Here is a 15,446-nt window from a genome sequence, read left to right as displayed (position 1 = left end):
TTGGGAGGGAGGGAGGGAAGGAAGGGAGGAGGGAGGGAAGTGGCGGAAGGAAGTGGCGGAAGGAAGGAAGTGGCGGAAGGAAGTGGAGGAAGGAAGTGGCGGAAGGAAGGAAGGAAGTGGCAGAAGGAAGTGGCGGAAGGAAGTGGCGGAAGTGGCGGAAGTGGCGGAAGTGGCGGAAGGAAGTGGCGGAAGGAAGTGGCGGAAGGAAGGAAGTGGCGGAAGGAAGTGGCGGAAGGAAGTGGCGGAAGTGGCGGAAGTGGCGGAAGTGGCGGAAGTGGCGGAAGTGGCGGAAGTGGCGGAAGGAAGGAAGGAAGGAAGGAAGGAAGGAAGGAAGGAAGGATAGAAGGAAGGAATTTGATTTTGTAGGAAAGATGTTTTTAATTCACCAGCTCAAGCAATGGAGCCTTGTAAATAAGCTCTGAAGAAAAAAAAAAATCTAGCTTTACCTCATTCTTTCTCTTTTTTTCTGTATTGTCTTTACTTCTCAGTAACTTTTTGGAGTTCTTTTCATGCCGTATATTTACAGACTATGCATGCACATATAGATATACAAAGATATTAATACATGATTCATAAGAAAAAAGAACTGAAATGAAATCTAAAATGGCAAAATATGACAATTACAAAATAAAGCAGTGACAAGATAATAAGTGTCAGTATTACAAAGTCCTTTGCAATCTTCATCTTATGAAATTATTTTCATCTGGTGAAGGGCTTTTGTCAACCAGAAATCTCTTGTAGGAACTGAAAACATTTATATATCCATGTGCAAAAAATGCACAAGAATGGGGGGAAAAAATCTTGTGCAATCTCTCTCACTGTCTTGTCTTTCATCAAAGTCTAGTTTTGTTTGTACTACAGAAAAACAACTAGACTGGAATGGTCTGAGCACATTCATTACATTACAGCTTAAATAAATCTGCGCAATCATCTAAATAATGCAATATCTTGTCTCCTATTTTGGCCAATGTTGAATAACTCACAGAAGGCCAAAAGAAAAATCTAAACCCAACCATGGGTTACTGGAATGGACAAGCAGTCCAATCAAATTACTTGCTAATGCAAGAAGTAAAAAATGCAGAACAATGGTATAGAATTCATCAGTTACTGCATAAGTACTTGATGCATATTAAGTATTTATCTTTCCACTTGTATTGATGTCACCCCTTATAAGTGCATTATCAGAGAATTTAAATAAGAATTTCCAAAAATATTGACTTTAGTAGATAGATATCTACCTAGAGATAAATTGAAACTGGCCAGGTTATTATGATATGGTGCAATATAGCATGGCAACCACTTATTCTCACACTGATCATTAGTTTTTTGCTCTATACCTAGGAAGGAGACCTTTCCATTAATGGGACTTAATCCTCCCCCATATGAACAAGGTCTCCCTCCTTGAACATTTGGAATGTGATGATAGTTCAAATTGTTTACCTAAACAAAGTTAAACTGAAGTCCAGAACACAGGACTACATTTTATCCAAGTGACTGGCATAGATTTTTGTGTTTATATGGGATTTTGAATATGTATTACATTGTGGGTGATAAGCATGTATGTGGAAGGGGAGAGGGAGGCAGTGGAATGAAGATGTATAACTTGCATAAGTTGCTCCAAAGAAGTCTCACTCCTAAAACATTAACACGGATGCTTGATTTTTCTTATTAAGATGAAGTGCATAACACCTTTTCCTGTGCTGTTCTTTATACCAACCATCTCTTCAAAATGAAGTATTTTCTGATAGTTTTAGGTTTCTTTACACTGCATCCTTTGAACCACATTCTGAGATGTATATCTCTTCTGTATCCTGTTAAGCATGCCTGTGGTCTCGATTCCTCTAGCAATTTTGTAAAGGTGAAGTAGTTTTGTAGGGTAGAGTTTATTAGAGGGAACAATTATTTGGGACAAAGACATGTGTACAGGTTTCTTTTACTTGGCATGGTATCTTTCCTCTATCATCCTGAATACTGTTTTTTAATTGTTTAAGATGCTAAGCATAGACTTGTATAGATTTGCATTATATAAGCTCATTTTTCTTCTTTCCTGACCTTCTCTGAAAAGTTATCCCTTGCAGTATATTTGTCAGTGTCTTCTCTGACTTACTTGTCTGGCAATCTGTCCCTTGGCATCCTTATAACATCTGTCATGAATGTCTATCTGCACCATTCTCCAAGTCTTTCATTTGTTGCCTTGTCTGTTCACAGTAATTGCCACATTCATCATAGGTACTTTTTTTGAAGTAGAAACAATTTCATTCTCTGATGTTGCATTTAATATCTTCTTTGTAGTTCTTTGTGTTTTATTTCTTTTCTGTGTTGTGAAATCTCTGCACTCAGCAAACAAGCATACAAGTAGTGACAAAATCAAATTTTTATAACTACCTTCTTTTGTTGAGGTACTCATCATTACATAAATAAAGAGCTCACATCTCTTACCACATTTTGCACATGTGTAAGAGCTGCTTCAAAACATCATGAACTGGAAATTGAAGCTGTAATTAACTGCAATAAAAAGTATAACTTTGTATTTTACAAAAGTCTAGCAGACAGAGCAAAAGGTGCATTCATTCAAAAGTACAAATCATGGAGATATTTCAGTTCCCTTTTCATCTTGAGCCTTCTGGATGTCAATGTCCTTATCTCTAAAAGAATGGGGAATAACGTTCTGTAATGGGGATAATGTTCTGTAATTACATTATTTTAAAAATATATTTACCAAATAACGAGCAACAAAATTGACTTTTTCCAATATTTCTCACAAGAGAAAAAAAAAATTAAATTTGTTTACAGCACCCTCTCAGGCACACTTAACTGCCAGTCAGATAAGCCTGTCACACTGTTCTGCCTTGAGATATCTTATTTCCTGCTATAGTAACAGCTTCAAGAATCATGCAAAATATAAACATACAAAGGATGAGCTTGTTCCAGTCTGATTCCTTCATAGCTTTCCTAGTACATCTGACATTGACAGTTGTATAGATGGATGAAACTATTAGGTACAGAAACTAGTATGTACAGAAAGATACATACCTTAGAATATATTATCTTTTAAAAAGCTAAATCTTTACTGTTAGCATCATGCCATGTTAGACTATGATTATGCATTGACATGACATAAATATATAAAGTTATAGCGTTATCTCTGATAATTCTGTTGTCAGAATGGCCACATAACACTTAAGTAATGCCAGGATTTGTCAAATGCTAACTGTTCTTGGGAATTTTTTTGTATTATTATACAAAGTTTCTTTTTTCTTTCTGTTTCATGTTGAATTTCTATAGATTAAAAAACTATAGAGAGTATACTGTATTGGTTAATTTTAAGTTTTTCCTTAAACATGTAAGTTATGACATTTATTATTTGTCCAGATTTTAATTAATAATAATATTTTGAATGTGAGTAGCCTTACTAAAACTCAAAATACAAGTTTGAATTTGAGTTCACCAATATGTGCAAAGGCTTTGCATCTAACACAAATGTAACACTGAGAGACTTCCTGCACTGAAATATGCACTTTGTATGGACTTCATAATTCCTACCCTCAGGATCACAGAGTATATTTTTTGTAGGAACAAAGTTTTTACTTTCAATTTTATGTTTCTATCTAAAAATAAATTTTAAAAAGCTCTCCATCATATATATTTACATTCTCAGTAATACACAATGGTTCACTTACACATTATACACATTTACTTCCTTTATATAAATCTGAACTAGGACCAGAAACTGACTCTGTGAACGAGTCATTCAGGCACTAACTCATTCAAATATTGTAACTAAGGAGTTGGAGATAGAAAGACATTCACTGCAGACCAGATTCACCCTTCTGTTTTCTTCTCAGTTTTTGTTATTGCTAACCAGTTCCCAAAGCGCTGTGGCATTGCACTAATAATGTTCCAGGATTTGTTTAGAGTTTTGACATTTCTCATCCTTAGCACTTTTAGACTAAAATGTACACATTTCACCTATGTGTCTTTGCCTAATTGAATTCTTCTGTAATGTCTGTGTGTCTGTAGTCTATTTTAACTGATTGATAGTTCGAGACACAGAAAATACCAGTTTTTAAACCGAGATTTCCACAAACAAACCACGTTGCCTTGAGTGTATAAAGTTTTCATGTAGCTTTAGAAGATTTAGCTGCAGAGATCACCTTTTCATGTCACAGTATAATTCAGTGGGTGATGTACCACTCATAATGGTATTTTCTTACTTTTTCAGTCACAGATTAAAGCAATACTAAACATGCACTAGCTCTTTGAGTTGTGGTCATTTGCCTGAGACTACCAATTCATTTTACAAAGTCTGCTGAACAGCAATCAGATAATAATGACTTTTTGGTAAGTAGTTAATGATGCAGAGGTTTAGAGGACCCATACCTGATTAAGTGTGCAGAGTGGCTGGTGTGCAGTTAATGTAATGTAAAGTAATGACAGAGTAAGTAGAATAAGAATAAATAGCTTAGTTGCCACATTGTCTGCACATTGAATGGGAAAGGAAACGGGCATGTAGAGACCTTCTTTATAACAATCAGTTAAAGCTCTATATTATGGTTTATTTTGGATTAACTCGACCCATTATTATTTGATGTACTGGGGTAAGATTCCGCTAGAAGTGAGTCATTCAAATAAGCTGTGCCAGAAGGTAGCATGGATAAAATGAACTATTTTAAATATTTTTATATAATGCTAGTATTGGGGTTGTACATGACTGATAGCCCTTGAGTGATTAATTTTTCAATCTACAAATATTTTCAATGTGTTTTTGTGATTTATGCTATGCGTTAAATTATCATGTTAGACTGTGTGAAGCATAGGAAAGTTTACTACATAGAAGTATTGCTCAAGTTCTCCTTTTGAAATCAGACTTATTACAGTTAGTTTAAGAAGAATATATGAGCATCAATAGATACAAAGTTTTTTTCTAGAATTTGTTCATCTTAAGATTTTCATTGCTTATCAATGCAAAGAATAATGCATATTTTTAAATCAATTATTTTCCTATCACAAAGATTAATCTGTCAGCTGCAATGTCCAGGCATAACTAGTATAAAGTATCATTAGCTGTATTCTCCTGCTGAAGACTCACAAAATAACCAGTACTTGTATTTTTATTACTCTGGGAATAGATCAGCAACTATATATATACGCAAATATAATACTAAGAGTCTATAGCAGAATGCATATAATGCTAACCTACGAGGATTTCTTTTCTATTCTAATCCAAGTTATGCTTCCAGTTTTGCATTCATTTTTACATTTTTAAAATGGGATACCTGTTCTCTAGTCCAGTTCCCAAAGACTGTCTCATTCTTAAAATGCATATATTTTAATGTTGTTTATTTCAGGGTTGTTTTGTTCAGGGTTGTTTATTTCTTTCCTGCTATTGCCCAGGTTTCCGGAATTGTGTTAGACAAGACTATAATTTCTACTCAACCAGATTAATCCAAAATCTGAAAGGAAAGTAGATACAACAAACATTATTTCTGGGAAAAAGGTTCTCCTTTAAGGATAACAAGTATTTTAACTATCTGTTTCAAAATATAATGTAAGAAATAAAGTACAGAGGCAATACATTCAAAACTGGTTTTCCCACAACCATAAACAGTAAATAAAGAGAAAAGAAACTCCATTATTAAATTAAATGAAGCAAAGCCTTTCATTTCAGTAACTGAGAAACCAATGAGAAGAAAACACTAACTCTAGTCTCAAAAGAGTTCAAACACTCAAAATAAATTAAACTTACCTAACTCTTAGAGGAATTACTGAGATCTACTAAGAATTGTTGTTTAACTTTTCTTTTTCTGATTGTTCTGCTTTTGTTCGTAGTTAAACATTTGCTTCAGAGGAGCTTGTCTGAGTCACTGCAACCTTCAAGTGATGACAGATTCCAGAGGAAAGAAGCTCTGTAACACTAGAGTCTTGTGCTCTGGTGTGCAGTAGAGTGGGGAACAAGAGGTGTTTCAGTCCCACTTCAAAAAAGGAAGAGATTTCAGTCTGAGAAAAATACAAACATATGGCATTTGAAAGAAGTAGCCAAAAGAGTTCAGGATCCAACTAATTTTTTATTGAAAATAAGTCTTTAATATCACTTCATATGTAGCAACATATATTAACCTGGTTGTGCACTTCAAGAATATAAAAACCTCACACACATTCTAAGTCTTTTGATGGTCACAGGAAAGGATCACATAATTTTAATCACAACCGAGTTTAGCAGCAAAATACTTGAAAATATTGAATGTGTCATCACATCCTCCTCCCAGTCCAGGTCTTTTTCCCTTGTTCAATTATTAAAGCATGCCAACAAATATCACCACATTGAATTTTGTTTAAAGAGAAATTGTTTAAATGATGAATGTTTTATCACAGGGGTCTTGTTTTAAAGTGGTGAGCTTTTTCTTTTCTTTTTCTTTCATTCTCTTTAAAAGTAGTAAGTGCAGATGTAGAATGGATACACTTTAATAAAATCAAACAAAAAAAAAACACCTTCCATGTAAATTATGCAAGAAAATATAAATGCATGAAAAAGATTCTATATTTTCCCAATGAATAAATAGAGAAATGAGAATTGAGTCCTTTCCTTCTGCATGGAATCACTTAGCAAATCCATACTTTGCCCTACTGATGAGAACAACAAAATAAAATTTAATTTTTTATGCTCTTGAGAGTATCAAAGAAATCTGACATCCATAAAGATAAAGGAACAGAGCAGCATTTTACCAAGCTTGCAGACAGCTGAACAGATGTCACAGCAGCCAGCAGTAGAACCAATCAAGGAGTCAAAGAGAGGAATATACCAAGGGAACAGACCTAGGTCCATATGCCAATACTAGAAGAATTCATCTCTTAACATCTGGTTGTACCAAGCATTCCCCGTATGTGAGTGTATGTACTGGCTTTGGGCCTCCCTTTGAACACTGCCAGGAATAAACAAAAAATCTGCCAAGTTCGTCCTGAAATTCTGTGAATCAGACAGTTGTTTTTCTATTTCTAAATGTATAATGTGTCCCTGTTGTAGTTTTGCAGGGGTATGATTTAGAATATGAACTAGGTTCCAACCTGTTTTAAAAAAAAACCAAAAACCTAAACAGCTTTCTGAAATTGACCCAGTCTGTTAATGAACTCTGACCTTTCCCTACCAAAAAAACCCCAAAGCATAAAACAAAAAAACCCAAAACCAGACAAAATCAAGCAAACAAAAACCCAACAAAACCCCCACAAACCCAAACCCAACACCACTCACTCCCAAAAACCCCAACAAAAATACAACAACAAAACATTAACCAAAGTAACCTTAGACAAATTGGATCTTGCTGGATGTTTCACTCATTGTAATTGTGATTGACATACCAATAATTTGCACCTTCTCTTAACATCCACAAGCAACACAAACTAATAACCTTTAGAGAACTTGAAGAAATTGAATGGAAATAACACTAAACAAAAAAGTGACAGTGACCTAGATACTGCAAATTATGAAGCTAATTAATTCCATCTTTGCTTTCTATGTTTTTACTTAAATTTTTTTTTGCATAACAGTCTATACCAAAAGAAAAAATACCCACAAAAATCAAAACGCTTGCATATGTAACTATAAATTAAGCAAACTTCTGTTTTGTTACTGAAAAACCTACTGAACACTAAAAATCACATAATTTGGGACATATGAACTGCCAATAGTTAGATAAAAAATCATCCCAATCATGAAAAAGTGGCATCTGGGAGATCTCATTGAGACCTGCTTATCAAGACAGGTTATTATTTTAATTTTTTTTTTTTTTTAAATACATACTGATGTTTTTGTCTGAAATAACAGGTGGTTTTGACAAGCAATCTGTGAACAGGCCACTGGAACGGGCTTGCAGAAAAGACTGCAGAGAAAGTCTTTAAGGCAGGTTCCGGACAGATTAAAATTAAAACACTATCTATTGTGAAACAGATAATTTGCCAAACTTTGCTATACAATGGTCAGCCCAGGAGTCTCTTTTAACTGGCTAGTAAATAGCCTCTAAACTGTTGACTGAAGTTATCTTGGCTATCCCTTATGTATAAAGAAAGATGAATCTATCTTATTACATTTTATGATGATGTCAAAGACATATCAAGAATCAGATTCTAAAGGCAAGTCTACAACTACAATGAACAAGGGATTTACAGGCAAAATTGTTAGTGCTGAGGCTCTGAAATCTGCTTTTCCATAGGCATTGTTTCATTCAAAATCTTACTATGGTAAAAAGGGACAATATTCTGTATACGACAACAGAAATGTATTGCTTTTCTAGTTAATGTTTTTTACCCATCTAATAGTCCATACCTAGTTAATAAAGAAACTATAATAATAACAATTATTATTATTATTATTATTATTATTATTATTATTATTACTGAGTTCAAACTGCCTCTGTGCTGTGGTGCAATGCTCACTCTTTGACATTCCCCTGGATCCTAATCTTGATGGATAGAGTTTGTTTCAAGGCTTACAGTGAATGAGTTGTATCTTGACATCATAGCTAGGAACAAGATTCCTTAATTGACAGGTCTGGTTGGGGGGGGGGGGGGGGGTGGAGCACTTAGAGCTGTTTTCATAGGATTTTTAGCTTTGCTTTTTCACATCATGTCCCATTTTAAGCTGGAAAATTGCATGAAGCCTAATGTAAAACATGTGAGTTACTCTGTGACAGCTAAAGATTTTAAGTCCTTCACCGCATGGCACTCCCAGGGCTGCATCTACATCAGGCAGGGATCAACTGATTGACCTCTAGGACTGTTGCAACAAGCTACAGCTGGCCCAGGCCAAGGCAAGCCTTGCCCTATTAATTACTGCAGTGTGTAGGTCCTTGGAGTCCAGAGCAGGTGAGTTTGTGCTCAGCAATGCTAAGGATCGCAAGGGACAGGGAGATTTAGGTGGGGAGTGTTGGCAACTGAGAGATTTACCTCAATGTGCACTCCTGGCTTGAACTGAAATGCTGATGCTGAGGCATTCTGAGTGGGTTGGGAGATTGTGAGATTTGAAAAGTGGTTTTGGCACTCAGAGTTCAGTCATCTAAATGCTTAGGTCACTTCTGAAAAATACTAAAATGTATCTTGGAATTATCGCAAACCTCTATTTCCTCACCTGAGTGTCAGAGTACACCCTCTGCACCATTTTTAGACTATTGTCCCAAAGGCACTACTTCTCACCAGCAGACCCAAGGTATTTGCAATTCTCAAGCTGCAAACCCTGGCTGAACTGCAAAATGCTATTGCTGAGCTGAGCTTTTGTAATTTTTTAATAGCTTTTATGGCTGTAGGCAGGTATCTACTCTCAAGCGTTTCTGAAGCAGAAAAAGAGAATCCAAGGGCCAGAAACATACACATCACCTCTTGCTCTCCTCATCATGAGATGAGAAAGAGAAGATTGAATCTTCAGTTATCTCTTGCATGTGCAGCAAAAAAATAGAAAAGCTATATGCCTGCTACAATCACCAGTTCACCCATCCCTCTGGGAACCTTTTGCAACGCTATTCTAGCAGTCAACTTAAAGTAGTTTACTTTAGAGAATGAAATAACACACAGAACTCAGATTAATACTGTATTTGCTATCAATATAAATATGAGGTACTATGGTAATTGCAGTATTCATTACTGCACTATTTTTAAAATTCGTTTAGGCTGCTATATCTCATTCAGTAATTGGCACCAAAATGATAATAAAGATCCATGACAAAGATCTTAGGTAAAATGAATAAAAAATCACTCTGAAGCATTGGTTCTTTCAGCAATTTGTGACTAATAACAAATAATTTCAATGGTGAAAATAAAACTTCTCTAATTCTGCATATCAGTATTAATCATAACAATATATTCCTTTCAATACATACATTTTTTTGTAATTAGGGATAACATTGAGTGTGTATTGCTTTGCATTTTTTAGTTGGTTGGTTATTTTCCCATCTGACACAAAGTATTAGGACTATAATTTCAGGACCAGCAGTTTTAAAGGCAGTGCATTTCAGCAATCATCTTATTGGACTGAACATGAGAGTCACTTTTATTTTTAATTCTGTCACTATATTCTGTGTGTAAGATAATGGATGTTACTTTTCACTTTTTACCTTACCTGCTCTTTTTTTCACTCGGTCCATTAAGTTCAGATTCCTTTAGGTAACAGACATTTTTATGTATGTTTAGAAAGCCGCAGGCACAATCTAAAGTCCATGTACTATCTTGTAGACAAATGTTCAACTTTTAATTCAGTTCACATTATGTGCTGCCTGGTGCTCTTTTATAGTTATCTTCTGATTTCAAGACCCATCACCTCCCTTCAGCCAAATGATACCAAAAGTTTTGTTCTTCCTTTCAGTCATGTTTTCATATATATTTGCTTAAAAAAATCTTTTCAACCTGACATGCCTTGAAAAAGAAACCTTTGGCCATCATCACTGTCTAACTCTAAGGCTTCTGTCAGGATTTTTGTTATCTATCAGTAGCTATTTTTGCTTATCTAAGTGCACTACAAAGTTAAGGGATAATTTATCTTCCTTCTAAAATAATTTAAAATGTGCTTTGAAACACTTTTGAACAAAAAAAGAAATTCACTTTTATCTCTAATTGAAAAGAAGAGAAAAATGAGTATCTATTAACTCAGTTTTTGTTCTCTTAGACTGTATTAATTCATGATCCATAAGACTCTCTTAGCCAGGGCAGCAGCATTTTAATCATATGTAATTTTGACACTCTAGACACGCAATGTAAAATTATCAAAATTTCACTGATAAGTCCCTTAAGTAACAAGTTTCATTATTCACTTTAGCTCTAAGAGATAAAAGAACATTCAACTAACACACACAAGTTAGACTCTTTAGGTCTTATTGGTTTCATTTAAGCTGCTTCTCAGATTAAGAAATAATTTTCCTTATTATCACTTGCTTTCAAAGAATTGAAAAGTGTCAAAGCATGAAATTTAATCATAAAGCACCCAGTGCTTCTTCTCTTTAGAAACAGTTATTTTTTCCTTCAAGGGTTCTATTATAATGTCTTTCTTTTTGTGTCAAACATTCACTTTTCTAATGGTTTTTCCTTATGCCATTTTAATAACATCAAATCTTAAACTAAGTAAAACTGCATCTCAACAGAGATTACATAAAAGGTATGAAAGAAGAAATTTAGAGTCTCTGGAATGTGTTAAGTATAGATTGATTGTTCTTTTATGTCCGATACTTTAAAATCCTTTATGGGGTCATTTTCTGTCTTCTGAATCTTACAAAATTGTAAAATAAGCCCAAGACTAAAAAAAAAAAAACCAACCAAACAATCAAACAAAAAATTTCCCTGATATGGGACAACGACAGAAAAGGTTTTGAGTGGGATCTTCTAGAATAATAAAATACTGCTAAATTAATTTTTTTTAATAACAAAAGAAGCAAGAATCTCACAGAGATTCTGAATGATATATAGATGATTCAAAAAAACTCATGAAAAAAAATTGTTTGCATCACTGCCACTATGGAATGTGGGTATTCCCTGTTGTGTCAATACCCACTATGGGTATTCCCTGTTGTGTCATTTCCACACAGTTCTCTGATCTCTGACTTCTTCCCACATTTTTTCAGACCTTACCTCCAGCCAGTACTGTCTTCTCTTCAGTGTCCCATCTTTTCTCCAAAATCTTTTATTCTTTACAGAAGCCAAGTTTGAGCACCATTTCTTTTCTGTACGTCATGCTCTCTGGCTTCCCCATTCTAAGCAGTGCATATGCAAAAAACAATACATAATCAGACTATCAGTTGCTGCTTCTGTCCCAAGTCTTTCTTTTAATTAAGTGGAGGATTTGGGACATGACTATGCTGTTTAAGTGTTGCAAAATTTTCAATCAACCAGTATGCACTGGTGCTAGAAAGTGGGAGTCTTGTATTTGAGAGTTCAGATGCTCAGTTCCAGATATTCAATCTTCTGTTCACCCCTGCCCACCCCCAATTATCTGTAGGCTATTAATATACACAATCCAATACTCTCTAAAATCAGTAAAATTGAGCATCTTCTAGTCATGTCTGTAGCTATTCATTTGCTATTAAAAGGGTCCTATTGGTCTAGATAAAACTCAGTACCTAAATATTAAATGACTAAACCACTGATGGCATTTTGCAATATTCTTTCACTAAATGTGAAACCAGGTACAGTGTGGGTAGAAAAAGTAATTAGAATTCGCGTTACTAAGCACCTCTTTTAATGATAATTTCCTAATTTGTCACACTTAATTTTGAAAACATCATAATTTTTTCCTGTTTTTTAAATCTGATTTCATGTTTAGATTTTTTAATAGCAAGATCAAAAGAGTGCATGACTACAATATTCAAATTCTTAGATTTACTGTGATGTGATGATTCTTGATTGCTACTTAGAGCTGTACAAATATAGTTTCAGTCAACATCCAAATGGTTTCAAAAATACAATTATTCATACAATATTTTTTTTTTGAAAAGTCTAAGTCCATACCTTTTACATATTCTAGAAATATTTATGTTCTCATATTTTAATAAAATGCTTGAAAGTAATTAATTTACTTGTATAGGAACTGGAAGATAATATGAACGGCAAAAAGCTCCTCAAATCTTTTTGTATGCAATGCTCTTCCCACACACCTACGCAGATTTATATTACAAAGGAATTGCTTCAAAAGCACCTATTGGAAATAATCCCTAGAAATACATTCTTTGTGTTGTTAATGTTATGGTTATGTCTCTGCCCTCAAGACTTATATGTGTTTACTTTTGTACAAATATAAAAGCAATGAATGTCACTCTCTCAATAGGTTTGTAATTCTATAATTGTATCACAAATGACAGGAGGAGTGGGATCTCAGCTAACTCTTTAGATTACCCATGGCATAATTAGTTTCATTTTGATATATACATTACAAAGTGAAAAAATCCCATCTCAGGGATCGCATCCCAAGAGTTGGATTGCAGACATCTAAATATAGACATTTATCTACATGGATATTATGTTTTTTAAAAGTGAATAGAAATTTATGCTAGTGGAATTTCGAAAACTCTCATGGATTTGAGGAGTAGATTCTAAACTTTTTGTGTGTGTATGTGTCTTTGGACCCTACTTCTGTGATCGTGACAACATATTACATCTTTTTTTCTCCTCACTCAGCTCTCTACTTAGCAATGCAAAGTAATCCCAAAGCTGGCTAAGCATCTTAGGACATCACTATAACCAAAGTATCCAACATAAAGAAAGCAGTAAAATTAATTCCTCAGTATCTCCTGTATATAGAGTCAGGAAATTCTGTAATAATATACTGTAACCTCTCCCAGGTGTTCTGAGATAAAAAATTCTGAGGGGAATGTCAGAATCATCAGTACATAAAACTATCTTGTAAGAAAGACACACGATTTTTACCAGGGCCTGTAGGGACACAAGGGACAACAATTTTAATCCATTGACAGAGGATAGACTTAGATCAGAAATAATGGAAAAAATATGATAAGTAACATGAAATGCAGAAACAGGTTGCCCAGAGAAGTTGTGGGCTCCCCATCACTGGAAGTATTCAGGATGAGGTTGGATGAGGCTTTGAGCTATCTGATGTAGCGGAAGATGTCTCTGCCCATGGCAGGGGAGGAGGACTAGATGATCTTTAAAGGTCCCTTACAATTCAAACTGTTCCATATTTCTATGTATTTTCCTGCTTTTAGTTTCAAAAACTGTCATTTTCATCACCTATTGAGTCTAGCTTACTTTATGCTTGTAGGTATATAGTTTGTCTTTTTAAAAGAAATCAAGTATTTGCTGCTCTCATAATGAAGATAAATGACTGCATAACCTAATGATCTGATTTCTTAAGCTTGCCTGTATTTCTCTAAAGGAATATCATTAATATTCATGGAGCACAACACTTAAATTGAAGTAAAACTTTTTTTTTTTTAATCTGGAAGAATAAATTTAAATTGTAAATCATAATTCCACAAGAACTCTTCCTAAAATTGTTCCTACTACTTTAAAGATGTTATGTGGTTGACACAGTTATTGTAATGCTAAATTTTTGAAAACTGCCAATTTATGTGTCTTTGCCACATACTTTGTAACTTACCTTTGCTGCTGTTAGATAAGATAAAGTAAGATTGATCTGCCTTTTTTATATAAAGAACTTCACAATCTTCATGCAGCTTGAAAGCATATGGATTTATCTGCCTTGTTGCTTTAATATCCTAGTTATTTATGAATTTGTCAGACAGTCTGAAATATTAATGGTATGAACATTAATTTTAAAAAATCCAAAACAGTTATTTTGGAAATATCCTAAATTCCTTTCGAAATTACAATACCAGCAGAAAAATGGGGGAAGGGAAAAGGAAGTACTAGTTTTGAAAGGTACTTTCTTCAGAAAGGAAGATGCACTTGCTGTGGCTATCCTCCATAGATACCAGTTATTTTTGTTCTAGTCTTAAATCTCTGTTATAAACAGAAGAAATTTCTAATAATGAATTTCTCTTTTATGTGACAGTGGAAAATACGGCTATGTAACATATGTCTGATTAGTCGTCAGGGTATCATAGCCTTTTTACTGGTGTAAATTCAAAAGAGAACTTTCATGAAAACTTTGAGACATAATTGACAATTACAAAAATATTATTAAAATGACATTTGAAGAATCAGTGGTTTCCTTTTCATTTTACAGACCATGTATTTACAAAAATTGAGCTGAACTACTCTGCACTTGGATTGCCTATTCCTACTATCCTTCTCTACCTGGCTTTGTTCTTATCTTGACATATTGAAAGTCACAAGAATGAGTTATTACTCAGTGAAGTGACAGAAAATCTTGAACTCTACTTTCCAGTAATAGCATACATGAGGCAGAGAAATCTAATGGAAGAAAGAAAAATACATATGCCAGTTCCCCAGAAACATAAATTTTACATGTAAAAGGAGTGGTAAGCTTCCTAAGCTTGTGAGACTTCCTTCTCACACGCTGGAAATCAGTTTAACTTGAAAGTGATTTTTTAGTAAACTTCATTAAAAAAGGGGAGACCAGCAGCTATTCTGTATTTAAAGACATTTAAGAAGAGATAAAAAATACTTTAGAATTGTTCCAAACCTATAAATGAAAATAAAAATGATGCTAGCTAAATAAAAGAATATAGATTTTTGACAAAAGGGACTTACAACATCAGATATTAGAAACATGATCTTTCATACATATGATCGATAAAAGCCTGAATAACAAACAAAAACCTCTCTGAGGAGAACTTTTTTTCTTTCCTGAGAAACCAATACACAACAAGCTAGGTATGAAGATGAAGATGTATTGTTGAGCCAAATTACACTGAGGGGAAACATAAATAAACTCTGTAAGACTGTCAGATTCAGAGAAGCCTTTCAGGCTGGAGGCAACACAAACACGGTAAGTACGACGTCATAGTGCCGATTGATGTATAACAAGGATTTTAAAA

The 15,446-nt window shown here is 34.3% G+C and overlaps 1 long non-coding RNA gene across 1 annotated transcript; it reads left to right on the top strand.

Moving 5' to 3' along the window:
* Positions 1 to 294: 294 nt before the first annotated feature.
* Positions 295 to 6,848, top strand: LOC135295435 (uncharacterized). The gene is made up of 3 exons (XR_010357529.1): positions 295 to 407; positions 4,223 to 4,341; positions 5,830 to 6,848. It is a non-coding gene; the product is annotated as an uncharacterized LOC135295435 (long non-coding RNA).
* The last annotated feature ends 8,598 nt before the right edge of the window (positions 6,849 to 15,446 follow it).

The sequence above is a fragment of the Passer domesticus genome, chromosome 2 (genome assembly GCF_036417665.1).
Source record: "Passer domesticus isolate bPasDom1 chromosome 2, bPasDom1.hap1, whole genome shotgun sequence".
Lineage (NCBI taxonomy): Eukaryota > Metazoa > Chordata > Aves > Passeriformes > Passeridae > Passer > Passer domesticus.
Note: the sequence above shows the minus strand (reverse complement) of the source record. Positions and strands in the feature narration are given on the sequence as shown.